We start from the raw sequence: 23,418 nt of genomic DNA, 5'->3' as shown, positions 1-23,418 counted from the left end.
AGAAGAGACTGTGCTGTGACATAATCTGCCACCAAATCCCTTCTATTCTGCGCTTCTCCAATCTGATCACTGTGTTTGTATGTTGTATGTCTTTCCCCTGAACTCTTTGCCAGCCTTGTCTAGTGAGACTTCAAACTCTTCAGGGCAGGGACTACTCATGCATGTTTGTATGAGGCCTAGCACAAGTGGTCCCAATCCTGATTGGGACATCTAGGTGCAACTGTAATATCACTATCAGAGGCCATGTTAGTCTGTATCCACAAAAACAAAGAGGAGTCCGGTGCACCTTAAAGACTAACAGATTTATTTGGGCATAAGCTTTCGTGAGTAAAAAGCCCACTTCTTCAGATGCATGGAGTGAAAATTACAGATACAGGAATAGATATAGATTCATAGACACTAAGGTCAGAAGGGACCCTTATGATCATCTAGTCCGACCTCCTGCACAACGCAGGCCACAGAATCTCACCCTTCCACTCCTGCGAAAAACCTCTCACCTATGTCTGAGCTATTGAAGTCCTCAAATCGTGGTTTAAAGACTTCAAGGAGCAGAGAATCCTCCAGCAAGTGACCCGTGACCCATGTTACAGAGGAAGGCGAAAAACCTCTAGGGCCTCTTCCAATCTGCCCTGGAGGAAAATTCCTTCCCGACCCCAAATATGGCGATTGGCTAAACCCTGAGTATATGGGCAAGATTCACCAGCCAGATACTACAGAAAATTCTTTCCTGGGTAACTCAGATCCCACCCTATCTAACATCCCATCACAGGCCATTAGGCCTATTTACCATGAATATTTAAAGATCAATTAATTACCAAAATCATGTTATCGCATCATACCATCTCCTCCATAAACTTATCGAGTTTAATCTTCAAGCCAGATAGGTCTTTTGCCCCCACTGCTTCCCTTGGAAGGCTATTCCAAAACTTCACTCCTCTGATGGTTAGAAACCTTCGTCTAATTTCAAGTCTAAACTTCCCAATGACCAGTTTATATCCATTTGTTCTTGTGTCCACATTGGTACTGAGCTTAACTAATTCCTCTCCCTCTTTGGTATTTATCGCTCTGATATATTTATAGTAAGCAATCATATCTCCCCTCAACCTTCTTTTAGTTAGGCTAAACAAGCCAAGCTCCTTGAGTCTCCTTTCATAAGACAAGTTTTCCATTCCTCGGATCATCCTAGTAGCCCTTCTCTGTACCTGTTCCAGTTTGAATTCATCCTTCTTAAACATGGGAGACCAGAACTGCACACAGTATTCCAGGTGAGGTCTCACCAGTGCCTTGTATAACGGTACTAAAACCTCCTTATCTCTCCTGGAAATACCTCACCTGATGCATCCCAAGACCGCATTAGCTTTTTTCACGGCCATATCACATTGGCAGCTCATAGTCATCCTCTGATCAACCAATACTCCAAGGTCCTTCTCCTCCTCCTTTACTTCTAATTGATGCGTCCCCAGCTTATAACTAAAATTCTTGTTATTAATCCCTAAGTATATAACCTTACACTTTTCACTATTAAATTTCATCCTCTTACTATTACTCCAGTTTACAAGGTCATCCAGATCCTCCTGTATGATATCCCTGTCCTTCTCTAAATTGGCAATACCTCCCAGCTTTGTATCATCTGCAAAGTTTATTAGCACACTCCCACTTTTTGTGCCGAGGTCAGTAATAAAAAGATTAAATAAGATTGGTCCCAAAACTGATCCTTGAGGAACTCCACTGGTAACCTCCCTCCAGCCTGACAGTCCACCTTTCAGTAGGACCCCTTGTAGTCTCCCCTTTAACCAATTCCTTATCCACCTTTCAATTTTCATATTGATCCCCATCTTTTCCAATTTAACTAATAATTCCCCATGTGGCATGGTAATAAACGCCTTACTGAAATCTAGGTAAATTAGATCCACTGCGTTTCCTTTGTCTAAAAAAATCTGTTACTTTCTCAAAGAAGGAGATCAGGTTGGTTTGGCACGATCTACCTTTTGTAAAACCATGTTGTATTTTGTCCCATTTACCATTGACCTCAATGTCCTTAACTACTTTCTCCTTCAAATTTTTTTTCAAGACCTTGCATACTACAGATGTCAAACTAACAGGCCTGTAGTTACCCGGATCACTTTTTTTCCCTTTCTTAAAAATAGGAAATATGTTAGCAATTCTCCAATCATATGGTACAATCCCTGAGTTTACAGATTCATTAAAAATTCTTGCAAATGGGCTTGCAATTTCAGGTGCCAATTCCTTTAATATTCTTGGATGAAGATTATCTGGGCTCCGCAATTTAGTCCCATTAAGCTGCTTGAGTTTTGCTTCTACCTCAGATATGGTAATATCTACCTCCATATCCTCATTCCCATTTGTCATGCTACCATTATCCCTAAGATCCTCTTTAGCCTTATTAAAGACTGAGGCAAAGTATTTGTTTAGATATTGGGCCATGCCTAGATTATTCTTGACCTCCACTCCATCCTCAGTTTAGCGGTCCCACTTCTTTCTTTCTTTTCTTCTTATTTATATGGCTATAGAACCTTTTACTATTGGTTTTAATTCCCTTTGCAAGGTCCAACTCTACTTGACTTTTAGCCTGTCTCACTTTATCCCTACAGGTTCTGACCTCAATAAGTAGCTTTCCTTGCTGATCCTTCCCATCTTCCACTCCCTGTATGCTTTCTGCTTTTTCTTAATCACCTCTCTGAGATACTTGCTCATCCAGCTTGGTCTACAACTCCTGCCTATGAATTTTTTCTCCTTTCTTGGGATGCAGGCTTCCGATAGCGTCTGCAGCTTTGATTTAAAGTAATCTCAGATCTCCTCTACCTTTAGAGCCATAAGTTCTTCAGTCCAATCCACTTCCCTAACTAATTTCCTTAATTTTTGAAAGCCAGCCCTTTTGAAATCAAAAACCCTACTTGCAGATTTATTTTTCTTAATCCTTCCGTTCAGTTTGAACTGAATTAGCTCATGATCACTTGAACCAAGATTATCCCCTACAACCATTTCTTCTATGAGGTCCTCACTACTCACCAAAACCAAATCTAAAATGGCATCCCCTCTAGTCGGTTCAGCAACTACTTGATGAAGGAATCCATCAGCTATCGCATCTAGGAAAATCTGAGCCCTATTATTATTGCTAGCACTCGTCCTCCAGTCTATATCTGGGAAGTTAAAGTCTTCCATGATCACGCAGTTTCCATTAGTATTTACTTTATTAAAAACATTAAAGAGGGCTCTATCCATATCCAAATTAGATCCCGGCAGTCTATAGCACGCCCCAAGCACTATCCCAGGGGAGGCTCTAATAGTTTTCTTCCCCAATGTAATTTTTGCCCAGACGGACTCTGTCTTAGCCATTCCATCGCTTCTTATTTCTTTACATTCTACCTCATCGTTGATATACAATGCTACTCCACCACCTTTACCTTTATTTCTGTCTTTCCTAAACAGCACATACCCTTCAATACCTGTAGTCCAGTCATGACTACTACTCCACCATGTTTCTGTTATCCCTATAATATCTGGTTTCACTTCCTGCACCAGTAGCTCTCGTTCCTCCATTTTGTTACCTAGGCTCCTCGCATTGGTGTACAAGCATCTTAATTTTTGCTGTTTGGCCTCGCTCAGATTCTGTACCTTATTAGGCACGGTCATTCTACAGCCAGTATAACCTATTAAACTGGTATCCACACTGCCCTTCCTCCTTATATACATTCTCCTACCCACGGCTGTATCCTTTCTTACTTCTTTACTGGCACATGAGAGGAGGAAGTTACCTTACAAGTGGAGAACCAGTGTTGGCAAGACCAATTCAGTCAGGGTAGATGTGGTCCACTCCCAATAGTTGATGAGGAGGTGTCAATGCCAAGAGAGGGAAAATTGCTTTTGTAGTGAAGCAGCTACTCCCAGTCCCTATTCAAACCCAAATTAATGGTGTTAGGTTTGCAAATGAATTATAGCTCTACAGTTTCTCTTTGAAGTCTGTTTTTGAAGGTTTTTTGTTGAAGGATGGCTACTTTTAAATCTGTTATTGAATGTCCAGGGAGATTGAAGTGTTCTCCTACTGGCTTTTGTATGTTGTCTGATTTGTGTCCATTTATTCTTTTATGTGGAGACTGTCTGGTTTGGCCAATGTACAGGGCAGAGAGGCATCGCTGGCACATGATGGCATATATCACAAATTATAGATGTGCAGGTGAATGAGCCTCTGATGGTGTGGCTGATGTGGTTGGGTCCTATGATGGTGTTGCTAGAGTAGATATGGGGACAGAGTAGGCAACGGGCTTTGTTACAGGGATTGGTTTCTGAGTTAGTGTTTCTGTGGTGTGGTGTGTAGTTGCTGGTGAGTATTTGCTTCAGGTTGGGGGTTTATCTGTAAGCGAGGACTGGCCTGTCTCCCCTGGTCTGTGAGAGTAAGGGATCATTTTCCAGGATAGGTTGTAGATCACTGATGATGTGCTGGAGAGGTTTTAGCTGGGGGCTGTACATGATGGCTTGCGGTGTTCTGTTATTTTCCTTGTTGGGCCTGTCCTGCAGTAGGTGACTTCTGGGTACCTGTCTCGCTCTGTCAATCTGTTTCCTCACTTCCTCAGGTGGGTATTGTAATTTTAAGAATGCTTGATAGAGATCTCGTAGGTGTTTGTTTCTGTCTGAGAGATTGGAGCAAATGCAGTTGTATCTTAGGACTTGGCTGCAGACAATTGATCGTGTGATGTGTCCTAGATGGAAGCTTGAGGCATGTAGGTAAGTATAGTGGTCAGTATAAGTAATGTTAAGGTCTTGTTCATATTGTTTCAACTAATCCTAGTACCAGCTTTTTTAAAATATGCTGGTTGCAAGCATAGTTTCATGTATAGTAGGGAAAGAGCATTAAGCTTTTTATATTAGCAATGGACCCAAGCCAAAAAACAGATCTTAGTACAGCTGAACTATTGGGAAGTTTAGTTTCAGATTTGAATTTTGAAGCTGGCTTCTATTTCTGTAATGGACCAACACCTTCAGACTTTGGAGAAGTTCTGGTCAGTATCTGGATCCAATATCTGCAGCTCAGGACTCATCTCCCATTTCTATTAAGCCATTTTACATCTATGGTTTTGAGACAAGAAGTTCAGTCAGACAGTACACGTCTCTTGCAATAAAATGTACTGAATATATTAATCCTATTGCAAATGTAGCTTTCTTGTACTGGCACCAGAGTTTGGGCAAGTTTCAAGCAAGCTGTAATTAGGCAATGGTACGATTCCAATCGGGATTTTCCTGAATTAACCGGATTCTTATTTTGATGCTTTCAAGTATGCCTGGAATCTCTTGCTATTCCAAGTGTTGCCTAAACCAAATTATTCAAGATGGCCCATTTTCCATAAACCCAATTTATATTTGCATCTGCAATCCATTGCTTATTATAAATTGCATGGCAGGTTATTTCAGAAGGGTCATGTTCTATGCTACCCTAGATGCTGCCAAAGGATCCAAACCATTTGCAGTTCCAGCTCAGCCTTTATTTGCATGACAGGCCAACTGCCTGACGGAAACAAAATATTCACTGGTTTCTAGGGATGGCTGCCTTATTTCTTCCTCTGTGATTGGACACTTTCCCATACCACTCCATGATGAGTTCGGCTGGTACCATTGCAGCAAACAAGCTAGAGACATATGGGGCCCAGGTGGCTTCAGGATGCCAGCACCAGATGTGCTCTCTGTGCCTTTGTTACCTTCAGTGCCAATATTCAGTGCCATTGCCCTATATATGTACCCTTGGAATAGGGACTGAAATTTTATTGTTTCATGCAACCAACAATCTTAATGCCCTCCTTCTAACCTACCCTGCTGCGCCTGGCAGGCCATATTCACCATGGGTGAGATTGGAGATCGGTGCTATGCAGAGGCTCTCCAAAGCTGAAGTGTTAATAAGCATGGCTTATTTAAAACTTTATGGGAATAAGGGAAGGGAGTTCTGAAACTTATCCTTCACTTTCCGTTGTGGCTGTAAATTCAATGATAGATCTGTCTGTTTTGTCTGTAGCTGTTGCAGTCTTGAGGGGTGCCTCTCCACACCCTCAGAACACTGGACGCAGATGAAGAGGAGAAAGAAGAGGACTAGGGAGGATATGTTTAGTGAGATCCTGCAAAACCAGTGCTGCACCAGATCACAAACAAGGGACCTGGGGGGTTGACATGGCAGACAGGATGGAGAGAGACAGAGAGGACAGGAGAAACTGAAGAGAGAAATGCACCAGGACATAGTGGGCACACCAGGACAGCCAGCACACACAAATGCTACAGATTCTACTTGACCTACAGGTCTGGCAATCACCAGACTTGCCACTCTTTGCAGTCCCCGGAAAACTCAATAGTGTCTGCTCCCTCTACTCCTCAGTGTTTTACGAAGCATCATAGATCACATCCCTACCACAACCACTCCACTCTGGAGAACAGTTAGGACAATCACAACTTCACAAACACCGACTGTGCCTCTCACAGGTCAGTGTATGCGTAGCCAAAATGAACTGCATTTGTGCATTAAATGGACAGAAATGTTAGCTGCCTTTCTAATTCTGAAGTTCCCTTTAGTTAATTTAGGTTAGACATTTGTGTTGCATTGTTCTTTTTAATTTTTTGCACGGTTTTATTCCACTCAATAAAATTCTATTTTTTGAAAATAAAGACATCTTTATTAGTTCACTCCATATACTGCAGAAAGGCATAGCGGTACTCAAAGCACTCAGTACTTGTAAGTGTACAGCACTACAGAACTTAAAGGTTCAACAAAGTACCCAGTCATATGTGTAAATGTACAACAAGCACCACATAAGTCATAGGTTCCGACACACACTGTAGTAATTATAATTGTATCGCATAATTCATATGTTCATTAAAAGACCGTGTCATATTTCTCAATGTACACTGAGCAATACACAATTTTTAACAGCTCACAAAACCCTACGGGCCAGAGCACAGTCAAGCACAGCACAATAATATGACTGATCATTTGAGTGCTCTTTCAAAGATTCCCAGAGCCACAGAGCTCCATGCTGAGCTCTTGTAATGGCCCTTGTGTCTGGCTATTCAAAATCAGCAGACAGCTGCTGCCCTCTCTCTCTCTCTCTCCCCTCCCCCGCCTTTGCTTCACAGATATTATGCAGGACACAGCAGGCAGCTATAACCATTGGGATACTTTTCTCACTGAGATCCAATCTTGTGAGTAAACACCGCTAATCTACAACCTTGTGATTAAACACCACCACCATCCCTTCAATCTACCGAAAGCACATTTGACTGTCATTCTGCACCTGCTGAGCTGGTAGTTGAATCTTTCCTTGGCGCTGTCAAGTTGGCCAGTGTATGGCTTCATGAGCCAGGGGAGGAAGGGATAGGCTGGGCCCCCAGGATCACTACTGGCTTTTCAATCTCACCAGTGATAATCTGCCAGTTGGAAAAGAATGTCCCTGCTTACAGCTTTCTGAACAGTCCTGTGTTCTTAAAGATGTGAGCATTGTGAACCTTCCCCGACCAGCCCACATTGATATTGGTGAAACATCCCTAGTGATCCAGGAAGCCTATAAACCAGAAAAAAACAGGCAAGAGCTCTTTGGGAGGCTTTTTCTTAAGCATCTCATAGATTGTAATTACATTCACTAAGGTTGAGTGTAGTTGGGCACCAGATCTTAAATAACATAAGGAATGATCATTTCTCAAATGGCGGTCTCCCATTTACAGCCATATCAGCAGGCATTAAAACTTTAAAAACTTTGACCATGGCTAACCTTACAACAATATCTTCTGGTAGAGTTAAGAACTAGAACATAATAGAATATACAAGCCAAGTTCTTCCCTCAGTGACACCTTTGCAGCTACCTTGCTGCTTTCAGCGAAGCTGTGGAGGTGTCAAAGGTGGCAGAATTTGGTCCAGTAACTTGAATTTGGTAAAAAAATTCTGATGGGTGACTTCCATGCAGTCCTCCCATGCATTGTAAATTGCCAAATCAGGGCCTTATTTACTACCTCATTTTAGTATATACACCAAGCTAGAGGCCCTGATTATGCTGCTGTTGATTTCAGTGACAAAATTCTTATTGACTTGAGAGCCCGAGGCGCCCAGACTCCTGAATCAGGCTATGTCAGAGTCCTACACACAGTCTCTTGTAACGTACAGAAGATTTGTAACATTTTATCCAACCCCCTTCTTCCATCCATTTCCGGTTTTAAAAATGTGCAAGAAAACTTCAGTGACTAAATTCACTACACAGAGCAATTGGACTTAAGAGCTCTGTAAGTGCCTTTGAAAAATCAAGAGATCCTGTTTTCACCAGCTAAATCACACACTTATGTTTTCATATATTGGAGCTGCTTCTTTGCATCTTTCTGAAAATGGACTGACTTTAAATTGATTTGATAGTCTAACCACATTTATCTCCAAAGAAAAAGGGATCTGTGGAAACATTTAGTAAGCAAGTAAATGGAACAGTTAATAACTCATTTCATATGTTCTTAAACTTTCTCCGCCCCCCACACTTTCTCTCCTAAAGAGAGAGAAGCACGAAAAGAAGAATTACAAGGGATTTGATTGCTTCTATTTTTTTTTATTCTGCCTAATAATATGAGAAAGGGTTGTTTGATTAAATTAATGGCAGCTAAATGAGGACACATAAAAGGAAATTTACACTCAGTGGAGTTCATTGTCATGAAAGGGTCACAGAGTCAAATATTGGAGCTTGAAGGCCTGGATAATTTTATGATCCCTGATACCATTATAGTTATACAACTTAGGGCAGGTCTACACTAGAAGCACTACATCGGCGCAGCTCTATGCCGACTGGAGAGCGCTCTCCCATCAGCATAATCACTCCACCTCTGCAAGAGGCAGAAGCTCTCCTGCCAACATGGCGCCTGTGTGGACAGTGCTTAGGTCGCTGTAACTTGTGTTGCTCGGGGGGGAGGGTGTCTTTTTCACATCCCTTTGCGATGTAAATTAGATCAACTTAAGTGGTCGTGTAAACCTGCCCTTAGTAAGAAAAAGGTAATCAGATCTCATGCTTGAGGCTGCCAGCTGAGTTCTACAGGCCTGAGAGGAGTATTTCCTTCACCCATTTGCAGCATTAGTTAGGTATTGGCGAGATAAATTTACTCAACCTCCTTGGAAGCATCATGTAGTGGAATCTGCTAGATACAGGATATCTGACGTGATGGGTCATTGAATTGATCCAGTATGGTAAATTCTGCATTCCAGGAAAGTTTGGGGGTTTTTAGGCTAGTCTTGCTGACTAGCCTACTTGTTATTTCCTTTCGTACCAATAGAAGAAACAAAGCTGAAAGCTCTCTCACAAACTGCAATTAATTCAGTACCCGGAGCCTGATGCCACATGATGGAATTGGGCAAAATGGTCTCACATTCACACATCACTATTGGCCCAAGTGAGGTTGATTACAAGTGCAGAGTGCCAGAAACTGCCCCCCAAATCCCATTCTTTACCAGATTCTGTAAGCACTGCACTAATAAATGACATAAACATATATATCATTCCTGTCATCTGGAAAGATCCCAAAGTGCTGTACAGACTGTATATAGAAATCACTTCACCTGCCACTGAAATGTGGTGTCATCTGAAGCGAAATGAAGGCCGAAGATGTGAAATATATCTCAGCTAACTGAAAGACGGACAGAATGTAATTACCCGAGTTGGAACCCTGGCCCCCTGCAGCCCCTCTTACTCTTGCAGAAAGCGCCATGGAAACTTTAATAACTACAAATTGTCAGGACTTTGGTTCCACATCTTACCTCTGAAACAGTCACCTTTCCTCACCTTTAATTGCAATAGCATTTCACTTAACTGTCAGGAAAAGGACTTTTAATGATGACACCAATGCCTAATAAATGACAAAGAGCACAGTAGCAAAAAATAAGTGTGGTAATTTATTATCTATCTCAGGTACCAATATGGTCCCTCTCACCATAATATCTGAGCACCTCACAATCTTTAATGCATTTATTTTCACAACTCCCCTTTAAGGTAGGAATTACCCCCACTTTACAGATGGGGAACTGAGACAGAGAGAGACTAACGTTCACTAGGTACCCAGCAGTTTATCTTCAAGGCCAGTACTAAAGATTTTGGTGCCCCAGGTACTCTGCTTTCAGCTATCACAATGGTGGATTGGGGTCAGGAGGTGACAATTGACTGGAACTTGGTGGAGCTGCTTCGGGTTTCTGCTGCCTGCTGGCATGGGAAATGGCCCAGAATGGCAGGACACCCTCTCCCAAAAGCTGTGCTGGTGCCATGGCCAGGCTTGAGTTTTACTGTCCCTGTAGTTCAAAGCAGCTTCTCACCTTGGGAATGGAGGAAATGCAGTGATCCAGGCCTTGGCTAGGTTATGCCTCCTGTGAGGAGAGGCAGTGGCAAACCAAAACAGTGGAGATACCTTAAATTTTAAGCTTTATAAAGGAAAAACCCAGAAATTTGGCAGGAACAATAATATAATAGTATGATTCTATAACTTATATTCTATTATTCTATTGTTTATATAATATAAATAATACAAAGTAACATCAAATACTTGCTCAGGAAAATAATAAACTGTAAATTACCATCACAATACAAGACATTTTTCAACAACATACTGTGCCACCCCAAGAGGGAATCAACCCCTCCTCTCCCTGGCTGCGAAGTCCAGCTTCACCCAACATGGCTTTGTGGAGCTCCTTTGGTTCGATGTTGCAATGACCGCACCTCTTTCCAATAGCTCCACCCGTGAACACCAGTCCTCAGCCAGAGGGACCCAACCATTCCCTGGGTGCCCAAACTGTATTCCCTCTCTCAGTGTCCCAGTGGTCCAGCTCACGGGTCATATGCTTGATGCCTCTCGCAGCCAGTCCTTGCACACTGCCCTTCAAGGCCCAGCTTCCTCTCCCCAGCAAATCCCCTTTTTATCCCAGCACTGTCTTTTTTCACATTCTTCTCTAACTGCCTTCCAAATGCCCCCTTTGGTGGGATTCTAAGCCCCTTCCCCACTCAAGCTGCCCTCTCATTGGCTTTCTCTCCGCCCTCCTGCCCCACCCCCAAAGAGCATTCTACGCTGCTGCTTCACATTACACCTCACGTTACACCTCTTGGTCAAAACTGCAGCAGGTACTAGTGCCAGGGACAGAGTTACTACAGAAACCTTTTAAAGGGGGCTAGCGCCATGCTGGTGTGGGGGGAGGACAGGCAAGTTACCAGTTCCCCCTACAGAATAAGCTGCTTGATTCTGGTCCTGCTCAATTTAAAATATGTTTTGGGAGAGTGGCTGACTAATGCTTTGGGAGTGGGATCTAGTATCTTTCCCCTCTGGATCACCAGTACTTTTTTGCCCTGGTCAATTAAGACTGAAAGTTACTTAAGGCTGTTCACTGGCCTGGGGGAAATGAATGTGGTGGTTTCAGGCCAGTCGTCAGTACTAAAACTGGTCAACATTTCTTTTTTCTTTCTTTCTTTCTTTTTTTTGGGGGGGTAGGAGGAGGAAATGTCCTTTTGATTAAATATATTTCTGTCAAAAAATTGTGCTTTCATAAAAAATACTGAAACCTATTTTGTTTAAAGAGACAAATTTGATGGTTTGGTTGTTGAAAAGTAAAAGTATTTTGGTTTTTTGATAAAAGCCCAAAACTTTTTTTTTTTTTTAAAAGAAAAGTTTGTTTTTACCAAAATTTTACAGGAAAAAGAAGAATATCTTCTGATCAGCTATACGTGGTAGACAAGTAACAAAACCAGTACTATAGCTAGGGAGAGCAGCCTCAGTACAGAGGCCATGAAGAAAATGAGATGGAATTCACATTTTTCTTTCTTAGAGGTGAACTTCAAGGTCAGACAGATCAACTGAAGACCTACATGGAAGAAGCTTGCGCTGCTTCTGGCCACGATATTCTTGTTCTATAGATAAATCTAGCAGCTTTTATAAGCACTAAATCCTCTTACATTTTTTAAGAATAAAAAAATGGAAATTTGTCACCCATCTGGTTAAATTTATCCTTTGAAGATACATTTAAGTTAAAATCTGATTGACTTAAGTGAATCACAAAGCTTAAATTCTTCAGTCTGTATATTTTATGGCATATTTAAGGCAGCTCTCACCTTGGTTTTTAGTGTGCTGCTTTTACAATTTAGGGGATCCCATGAAATATTGAACGGAGCTGGGGTCATGCAGACTTAAGAAGAAAGTCTTCGGAAACTTTTAACACTGAACTGCTCACACATATTAGTAGCGTTCAGGCCTTCAAATGCAAGTTTCAGGAAATTAGAATTGTTTTCCTCTCATGGGTGATAAAGCCCAGAAAACAAGGTTTCACAATGGAAAAGCTGACAGAAGTTTCACTATATTGTCTAAAACGAAACACTGTGATTTTTAGTTTCCAATCAAATGTATATTTCTTTAAAATTCTGCTCTTATGTAACTTGTAAATCATTTGGGTGACAGCTCACTAGGAAATATGAGGCTAATGTTGAGCTTTCTCTTAGCAGGGGAGGAAAGGGGAGCAGGGGAAGGAGCTTTTTTCTGAACTAAACAATTTTAAAATCTCTTATCCAAACAATATACATGCTGGATGAAAATATTCTTAAAATATAAGCTATGAATTTTTAGCAAGCAAGCGAATTGAAGTAGGCTGCTGCCTCCTTGTGGAATTCTGTAAATGTCCATCTGGAATTTCCTCTATACCCAGAATTGAAATGCATCAGCATGTTCTAGTCAAACTCTATTTAAAAATATTCATGTCTTCTGTTCAATTAAAAATAGGAACAATGCACAACAACAGACAAGCTGAAGTGTAATAGACACAAACTTAGATGCATTAGCAATCAGCAAGAAAAAAAAAAATCTGTTAAGCTCCAATCCTGAGCCCATGTGCTATCAATTGTGATATCAGAACCTAAATTTCAGAGCACCCCCCCATGACCAGGTAGGATTTACTAATCTCCATCATTGCTGGGATAAAACGGATTCATATGTAGTTATAATCCATCAAAAATTGCAGAAGAAAGTATTCTTTTTATGGAGCTAATGGGTTGCACTAAACAAATTCACAGTTCCAAAGTAATTTCCAGAGAACTTGCCATATAAACAGGACTTTAAGAAAAAGTTTTTTCTCTCAAATCAAATAATACTGTCTTTTTGTAGATTACTAATAACAAAAGATTTAAGTCAGTCAATCAGGACACGCTGCAATGTCGAAGGCTGAAGTGGACTGAAAATATTGCTAGAGAAAGTACTGCTACACTCCCTGCAGCACATTATTTAACTGTATTACTAAGGATGGGTTCATTTTTCATACCCAAGGCCTCCATTGGAAGCTTGAACTGATTCCACACTGGTGAAGAATTATAAAATATTCTTGTTATTCATGTGACTATTCAGCTCCCCATTAAGAATTACACACTGCCAGCCTCTCTATTTTCAGGACAATATGCTGATTAGTGCTTTATAAATACCAAAGGGACACATCACAGCCTTCTAAATCTATATTCCCCATGCCTAGGTCTCCACCACTCTGCAAGGAATGGGAGGCTTGACTGCATGTATGACACCATTTCCTCCCCATTCAACTGGGGTCTACACTGGGGAATAGGGTGGAGTCTAGGTGAGCAAGGGACAGGAGTACATTACCAGTTCTCTGGTCTCCCAAACATACCCAGGAAAAATAATACAATACCAGGCAGTATCACCTTTCCTGTGAAGCTCACCCAGCAATCCTTATATGCAGGTCAGTCCATAATAATACAGACCCAGCGAAGCTATGCTGCCAGGGAACTGGGGTTGGGCTAGGAGTGTGTGACAGAAAATGCCCATGTTCTCACCCTACACACTATTGTAATATTTTTGTACGAGTCATACCTTATAAATATCATTTGAAAACTCATAATTTGCTGGTCAGTATTGTCCTGATAAAATGTGTGTGGCAACATTGTGTGTGAAGTTATAAGATTTCCCTGTATGATGCTATTAACACATGTTCCAAATCCCACAGCTCTCCCAAACAGAAGTCAGCAAACAGGTCTGTCCTAGACAAAGGAATGTGTGCCTGCCTTAATTTGCATTTAAGCAGTAAACAGCATCATCAAGCTGGGAGGGATTCAAAGAAAGCTCAAACAGGTGAGAAAAAGCCAGCAGGGAACATCCTTCCAGATAGGCACAATGTCTCCTACAGCCCAGCTGTAAATATTTTTCAAACGGGAACTGAAAATAGAAAAAGGAGGGACAAACACCCCAAAGTACTCCCCCATCTTCCTGCCTATCACATTAATTGTACCTGAAGAGATAAAGGAAGCATTTGTTGGATGCTGGGGGACCGGTCCAGACGTACAGAGTTTGGCCAGTAAGACTGCTTAAAGCATGTGATGAGAATCTTTGCTTGAATCTAATATAGTCTGTTAAGTTATCTTTATTTTCCTTGTAACCATTTCTGACCTTTATGCCTCATTACTGGTACTCATTTAAAATCTCTCTCTTTGTAATTAATAAACTCGTTTTTACTGTTTTATCTAATCCAGTGTGTTTAAACTGAAGTGTCTAAATATCTACTGGAGATAAGTCGATGTCATATTATTCCCTTTAAGGAATAATGGACTTAAAATATTTGTACTGTCTAGGAGAGGGCTGGCAGTACAGGACATACATTTCTGGGGGAAATCTGGCACTGAGGGTACGTTGGAGTCATCCTGCAGAATAACCCAGGCTGGTGAGAGCCGGAGCATAACTCAAGTGTGGCTGGCAGGCTGCAGTCAGACACTCAGAGTGTGGCTTGCATGATAGAAGGCTGTTTGTGAGTGGCCCAGGTGGGAGCTACTTCAGCAAGGCACTTAGGTTGCAGGGCAGAGGTGACATCGCTACTTATTAGTCTGGATTGTACCCTGCTATGTCACAGGGTGTCCACCACAGGCAAAAGCCAGTGCAGGTCACAGGGCCTCTACAGAGAGGTTCTGACCTTCCACAGATCCCTCTGATGTACCAGGTTTGGGAGCAGGCCCCAAAGCCATTATTGCAGGCAGTGGAACTTCCACCCCCAAGCTGATGTGGAAGAATTTCCATAAGGAATTCCTTATGGAGATTTCCACAGAGCTCCCACAAGAGGGCACAATCTGGCCCGTAGATAAACAGCACAGGTCAACCAACATAAGGTAATGCCACTAAGCATAACCAAGAAACCGCAACATAATCTGATACCAAGTTAAGTTCTTCCCTGCTTTACAGATGGAAAAGCATTAAAGGGGCAATGACCCAAAGCTTTGGAGTATGACCTTCATGGGCTAACTGCACCTCCATTCCAGAGGTCATTCAGGAGAGGCTGTATATTGCTTCACACTGCCAGAGAGAGAAACAAATGAGTATGAGATAAGTTTCATTCTGGATGACTTCAGGAGTAAAAGAAAGAAAAGGGGATCTAACAGTATAAGAAAAAAATCCTGAGAAGGGACAAGTTCCAAATATTTCTTATGAAAGAAAAGCCACCCAGGTTTGTGAAGTCCTCAGAAACCTGTCCCCAAATAAAGTTTAAAAAACCCCAGTTGGTAGGAGTACAACACAGAGTAGCACAAAACATAGAAGTAACCAATCCTTCAGAAGCATCTTCCTTTGTAAATACTTGGCCCCCTATTGTGTCACTGGAATAAGGGCAACAAGAGCCAGAGATGACTACATCCACTAAAAGTCAGTAGCACTGGGTTGTCTTTTTTATAGAAACTATTTTCCAGCATACCTTTCTGGGATGGCCTTTTAGACATTGCAGAGGCAAACAGATGAAGCCTTAAAGTAGCCATTTTGTAACTGTCTGATTGCCACAAATTCCTTTGTTTCAGCTGGTAAGTATTACCTCCTGTTATGCTCCCTTTACCTCCCCTAGTTTTCTCTTTCCTATGTATGGGAAGATGGACCATTCTCCTAATGCTTTAGTCTCTTATCCGCAAGTCTGCAATTAGAGTCACTTCCACCCAATAATACAGAAATTTCACTACCTATAAACCAACCTCACCATGGATCACCTCTTCAAAAAAAAAAACAACTGAAAAATTAGGTATAAACAGCTGGGTACCGAATGTACACAATATGAGTGTATTTTAGGGCAGCAACTCAGTAGAAAACATTCCCAAATCACTAATGGATTGTATCACACCATTTGGAGACCACTGTGTATGTAGTGCCATTCTTTTCTAGTCCATTTTAATGGGTGTGCTCATGGTGATGTACCTATTGGAGCTGGTTGGATTTTTTGTCCCCACATAAAGCTTTGATGAAAACAAAATTTCATTTTCATCGGTCTTTTGCAGAAATTTTTGACTTTTATTGAAAAACATTTCAGTTCTTCATAGACCTAGTGCTGTCAACACGGTGACTTAGGTTGGCTAAACTACAATGCTCAGGATATGGATTTTTTATACCCAAGTGATGTAGTTAAACTGACCTAATTTTCTTAGTGTAGACCAGGCCTTAGTTATTTGAGGGCAGAGGGTCCCAATGGTGGGGAATGATAGAGAAGTTCTCCAAAGCACTTTCCTCCTCAAGTTACAATCACTTCTTTCTTGCCTAGGTTCACAGTAGCTCATCTTCATTCAGGGCCTAACTGAGTAAGCTGGTAGATGGTGCTGCTTATGTTTGACATCATGGAGATGTAGAGCCAGGTGTCCTCTGCATACTGCTGGCTTTCCTGTCTGCTGTTGTACTGTCTGGGCTTCACACAGATGTTGAATATAATGGGAAAGAGGACTAAGACTGGTCAGCCTTTGCAGATGAGGGTTTTAAAGGTGGAACAATACTTAACGAGAACAATTCTCTGAGTTTGGTGTGGTTCTATTCAGCAAGCACTTGAGCATGAGCTTACGTCCACTGATGGACAGTTGAACTGGGGCTTCTGAGAAAGGACTTGAACTATTTATAGGCATTTCTATTCATCCCTGCAGCCTGTTGGATACAGAACAAGAGTATTTTGTGATCAGCAGTGCAAATACCAGAGAGAGATCCTGCAAGACAAGTTTGGTGGAGGTCAGCCACCAGAGCAACAATGTCTCTGTACCATGCCCTGGCCTGAAGCGATGGTTGCCACCTCTAAAAAGTACAAAAAAATAGAATATCCGGGATGACCCTGAGCCCATAAAACTGGAAAGCTGGCATTGTCAGGGCTGGATTAGCCCAGGGGCTTTAGGGGCTGCCGCCCAAAGGCTTTAGGGGCTGCAGCCCAGGGGCTTGGGCTAAGGGGGGCTCCGGCGCAGCAGGGCCCAGGCAGGCTGCCTGCATGCTGTGGCCCCACGCTGCTCCTGGAAGTGGCTGGCTGCTGGCATGTCTCTGCAGCTGCTAGCAGGGGGTAGGGGAGGTGGCTCTGCATGCTGCCCGCAGCTCCCATTGGCCAGTTCCCAGCCAATGGGAGCTGCGGTGGTGGCACTTGAGGGCACGGGCAGCACATGGAGACATGCTGTCCCCCTCCCCGCAGGGGCGTACAGAGACATGCCAGCAGCCGGCCGCTTCTGGGAGCAGCATAAGGCTATGGCAGGCAGCCTGCCTGAGCCCTGCTGCGCTGCTGTCTGGGAGCCGCCTGTGGTAAGCACCTCCTGGTCGGAGACTCTACCTTACACCCCCTCCTATACCCCAACCCCCTGCCTCAGGTCAAAACCCCCTCCTGCACCAAACTTCCTCCCAGAGCCCACATCCCTCACTCTCTCCTGCACCCCCAACACTCTGCCCCAGCTTGGAGCCCCTTCCTGCACCCAAACTCCCTCCCAGAAAGAAACTAATATAACAGCTGTTCTAAGGTAAGTAGTAAGGTATTTTGAATTAACTTAACTATATTCTACATGTTTTAAGACTGAAATGTAACCACAGAATGGCTTTATGTTCATTAAAAGGCAAGTTTAGTATAGGGTTAATAGCCTCGATGCCATGATTGTGATAATTTTGTTTTAAATTAGGAAAAATACTTGTATACAGGGGCCCCACAAAATCTAATCACATTGGGCCCACAGGAGAGTTAATCCAGCCCTGGGCATTGTATACTGAGAACCCTTATAGATTTCTTGGGACAACTATCTCAATCAAGGGTTGATCCTGGGAAAATCTGGACAGGTGGCAACCCTGACTGAAGCCCTATTGAGAGGGATCCAGGAGGTATTAGAGACTCTTTTGATAGCTTCTTGATTGGGTTGCTTAGAAAAGCAAGGTTAGACATTAGGCAATAGTCTGCTAGGTTTCTAAAAGTTAAGTTTCTTTAATAGTGGTTGCACTATTACATGTTTTAGGCATTGACAAGCTCTATAAGTAGAAATGCCATGCACTTTCCTCAATGGGCAGGGGAACTTGGGCCCACAGTGAAAGGGAGCAGTCTCAGGACAAAGGGAGGGAGACACTTGCTAAGGGACACCAGGTAGCTTCTCCTCCTAGGAATCTCTGGCACCCATTGGCCAGGTGGGGGAGACATACTGATTGGCCAGCATTCCCCAGGTTCTGGGATTTAACCTGGAGCGAGGGCCAGGTGGAGCCTCCTTCGGCTCCATTCCAGCAGCCCCATCCTACCCACCTGAACTAGGAATGGGAATCTGGCCTCACAGATGCTGTGGATCTAGCCAATTGCCCATTTGGGGGTCAGGAAGGAATATTTTCCTCCTATGGGCCAATCAGCAGTGGATCAGGGAGTTTTTCACCTTCCTTGCTGCACCTTCAAGCCACAGTGGGTTAAGTAGGAATGTGCTTAGTACCTAACTGAGCTACTGGGGTGGAGTTGTTCATTTGTTGCAACTTGTGGCTGGTTTCCAGGGGGGTTAAAAAGATAACATGAACTGTTCCTAAAGGAAAAAGACTTGGGATTTTGGTGACGGACCTTGGACTCATGGGTGAGACCTTTTGGGCTTTGAGGACTGAAGTCCCCCACCCTGGTGTACCTTTGTTCCCCTCATGGGGGGGGGGGGCGAGGAGGGGAGGCTATTAGGACTCAGAGAGAAATGAATCCTGGGTGGTAGGCTGAGGAGAGCTATGGGTTATCTGGTAAGGCTTCCGTCCTCATTTTGCCATTGTGTCCACGTGAATTCTTAGTGTTCTCTGTTTTTCTTACCTCCAAGGAAAGGCAGAGGCCAGAGACGTGGGTAGTAGCTTTAAATGCTGGTGTTTCTGAGATTGTCTTGTGTAAATGGTCCGTATTCTTGGAAGGAGGGCATTTTGTTTTGAGCCCTCAGTGTTTCCCATGATGTCATCCTGGATGCAGGCAACCTACTTTGTGAAATTATAGCTTCTTGTACCAAGAGTTGCCTCCTTCACAGCAGTGACATAGGTTTTTCAGGAACTCCCAGTGAAAATTTAAAGGACTAGCAGGGATTTTGAAGAAATTCTGGCAATTCCCTCTACCATCCAACTTCCTTCTGGCAAGGGTCTGAATCATTACAACATGAATTGAAGACTAGTCCACGTGTGTACGATGAAATAATCTAAGCTTTTTATGAAGCCATTAGACCTACATATAGGTATAATATATTCCAAGTAATCAATTCATTCACCAAAATCCAAACAGAAGTTAAAGACTCCTTGAAAGAGTGACATTTCCTTTCTGTCAATGAATGAGCAAAAAAGCAAGCAGAGAGTCTACTTCTGTTTACATGGTTCACTTCTGTTTACATGGATCAGAAATTAATTTGCTTAATTTAAAGTTTAATATAGTCAAGATTTATGCTAATTGAGGGAACAAGTCAGCTGAAGGGGGGAACGGAGCTATCTGAGGCAGTCAGCTGAAGAAGAGAGAGGAAAGACACTTGCACAGAAGCCTTTAAAGGTATAATGATGTTCAGTTCTCCCCTTTCCTCTCCTCTAGCCTAAGGGAAGCTAATGGCTCAGTTTCCTTCTTCAGCTAGCTGTGCAGTAAACTTTGGAAGACATCTGGTTAAGACTTCTGGTTAATCAGAGTTCAGATAATCTTAGTTCTACTGAACCTCAAAGACAGTTGTGGTAAATGGAGGATTAGAACCAGAGCTGTGCAACATTTTTGCAACAAGACACAAAACCATGAGAAACTTGCTGCGTGCTAGATCCTGTTACAAGCTCAAACATGAGCCTAGGCTTACTGAAAAGTCTGTGACCCTCTCAAAGTGAAGCCTGACAGAGACTTAGGGGTTTTGCAACAAAACTGTGAATAACCTGGCAGTTCTTGCTGAGTTACACTTTGAGCTTTCTGGATCTCTGTGAACCTGAAACTTATAGTGACATTTGGAAGGGGGAAATGGGAGTGGCGGGAAAACTGTGTAAACTGAAACTGAAGAAAACATTTGCAGAAATGCTGGCAAAGCTGAACAGTTGAGTTTTGTATACCTCTGATTAGAACCATATTGTCCCTCTTTGGCAGAATTCAGGGCTCCCAAAAAGTGAGCATGTATTCCAGCCAACTGAAATGAAAGCGTGGATATAGTCCTCCGATCTGCATACTGATCAGAATGCTCCTGGACATAAAAATCCACAAAGAGAGATAATATATAGACCGCTCTCCCCTCCATGCCCAGAGCAGGGTATCTTAATGAAATGGCTTCCATTACCCAACTGCACTTGCTGCTGTACAGTTTAGCTTGCAATATTTATTTTGCTTTCTACAGTAAAAAGAGGTGCTTATCCAAACAATTTAGGTTCTTCTGACATACTTAAAATACAGTAACTGCAAAAAAAAGTAACAGCAATAATAACCAGGCTGCACAAAAATAAACCCCACTTCCTCTAAATATCACCTCCAATTATATTTGCTTCATCAGGAACCCCAAGATGATATTTTTTGCAGTTTCCTGAAGATAAGCAGATTTGAGGTCTTGGCGGAAGCACATTCCGAAGGGACACCCACACAGAATGAACTGCCAGTAGCCCCCTTTCATTTATGCTGGGTGGAATTCACCTCAATTGCCCTGCTGATCTCAGCTGTGCCAGTATGGCAAAGGGAGAGTGGCAGCCTCTTGGGTAGGAATGCAAGAGCCACCTTTCACAGCGAGCCACAGGTGTGACTAGTTGAATACAACTCTCAAGTGCTTATGTTGATTATTGCAAACTACTTGAATGTAACAAATATCTGGGGGTGTGATCTCTTAAAGGCTGATCCTGCATACTTTACTTGGAAAAGTTCTCGCTGATGTGAACATCTAACCTGAGGGTGGATTCCATGATCGAGCCCAGGAATCTTAACTAGGCCTATATGCAGACTGCAGAACCTGTCACTAGGTGGTGCAATTTTCCACAACACATACAGCAGATCTAGCAGACAGCCTTATTTTAACAACAGGGGACTGCTAGGCCAACTTTAGCACTACAAAGATGTCACATAGACATTGTGGCTTCTAACAGACTTTCTTGCAAATGTATCATATCCTTCAGCTAATATAAATATATGCCAATTTTAATTCATTCGTGGTACTATAAAGTACATTTAGGGTATACACATTAAAACGTATATGCAGGAGACCAAAGAATACAATCCTGAATGTGTAATGTCAATAAATGCATTATTACTGTTTGCCTACAGCTTTAAGAAGCTTTTCATGGCATTGGTTATATTTATTTATCATTAAAAACAACCAGTATGTTTAGCCTACCTGAAGATTTTTCACTTCAATCAATTGTTTTGTAACAAATAAAGGATCTATACACATGAGTAAAGGCTGCAGGATTTTATCTAATGTAAATTAAATGAGAGATCCATTTCTAAATTTACCCATATTTCTTTTAGTTATGTATTACTTGTTATTTCATAGTACCCCAAAGTGTGCTAGGTGCTTCACAGATAATAGTATTTTTAAAATGTCTTGATATTCAAGCATCCCAGAAATGATAGCTTCAGCTCCGAAGTGGCAATTTGAATTCAATCTGTCTGTTCTTTCTGCATTAAAGTAGCTAAATACAGCCACTGTCATTGTTTTAGAATAGGAAGAGGAAGATAAAGAGATAATTATGCTTTTTAATTTTAATTGTGTGTTATTTTAATTTATGTTGACTAAAAGAAAAAATGAAGAGACTGCATGAACAATGTATAAATCTGTCTAGAATTCCATCACTCTAAAAAGAAATGGTTTAAGATTGATTGAAGAAGCCTATGTATTTTACAGAACTCTGTTCAATCCTTGTAGCTTTAGGAATTCAAAAGCAAAAATGCACCTTATTGCCAATTTGCTCTTTGTTCTGTTCAGGGAAGGAGGGTAGATATTGATGTTCAAATTTTCAAATGTGTACAATTTAGATGCACACTTCTCCATCTGTAAATATGCAAGATAAAATTATGTGCATGTATATAAGGTATGCACACTGGCAACCCCACCTTGTATGTGTGTATGCAGGAATTTGTGTGTCTACACTGGGCACTTGTGAAAATGCCTGTTTGAAAATATGGATCCTATTCTTTTGTGTGCATGGGTGTATTAATTATAAAACAATAAAATAATAATAAAAGCTTCTGAGTCCTGGTAGCACTTGACTTAAATCTACCAGTTTTGCCTGAGATTGGGATTGTAGTTAATAGTAAATGGCAGTAACATGTGAAGTGAACTAGAAATATTTTCCACACATGAATATATGAAACAATACAAAGTAAACCACAACCAAGGCAGAAAACAATGTGAGTATTAAGGTCTGCACTCAAGCACAGATCCAAACAATACAGTGATATGCAGCTCTAAAGTCACAGTTGCATTAGAAGTAATATATCACAGCTTATAGTTGGAGTGTTTCATATGATTTTTAAAATAATTATTCACATGATTTTACACTATTTTTGTGGAATATTAATATATTAATTCTTAACTCAAAATAAAATGAACTATCTTAGGTGCTTTTAATGCACCCCTTACTATTATATTATTTATAATAATTTCCATTTCGGGCCTGATCCTACTCCTGCTGAGGTTCATGGATTTCAGCGGGAGCAGAATTAGGCTCCTCCATAGCACCTTACTTCCAAAGATAAGCAAGGATGTTAATTAAACATCACAGCATCTTTAGAGACAGCCTCTCTGTACCCAAGTGATTTGCTCAAGGTCATGCAGTGAGTGCCAGAGCTGAGGCAGGTCTCCAAAAGCCTGACTTCCAGCCCCCTGCCAGACTCTCTAGGCAACGCTCCCTCCCCAAATCAGTATTGTGATAGGTTTGTTTGCTCTAGAGAACTATTGTGTCTGTATCTAACTTCAATGAGCAGAACAAATCAAAGCCCCATCTTCCTACCAAAAGCATACAATTTACGAAACTATATTTTGTAAAGCTTTTAACACAATTAGTCGCACTCTCCTTCATGCTCTGCCAAACTCACGGTTCCAGTGAGTCTTCTTTTATTTCGTGATACCTTTAAAAGTCTGTTTCTCTCTTTAATTAAATAATAGTGTCTTTGTTTATGGAAATGTTTAGTCTCAGCTGCAGTGATTAAATATACAAACTTCCTCACTTTTCTCTATTTTCATACCACTT

The sequence above is a fragment of the Caretta caretta genome, chromosome 1, assembly GCF_965140235.1.
Source record: "Caretta caretta isolate rCarCar2 chromosome 1, rCarCar1.hap1, whole genome shotgun sequence".
NCBI lineage: Eukaryota > Metazoa > Chordata > Testudines > Cheloniidae > Caretta > Caretta caretta.
Note: the sequence above shows the minus strand (reverse complement) of the source record.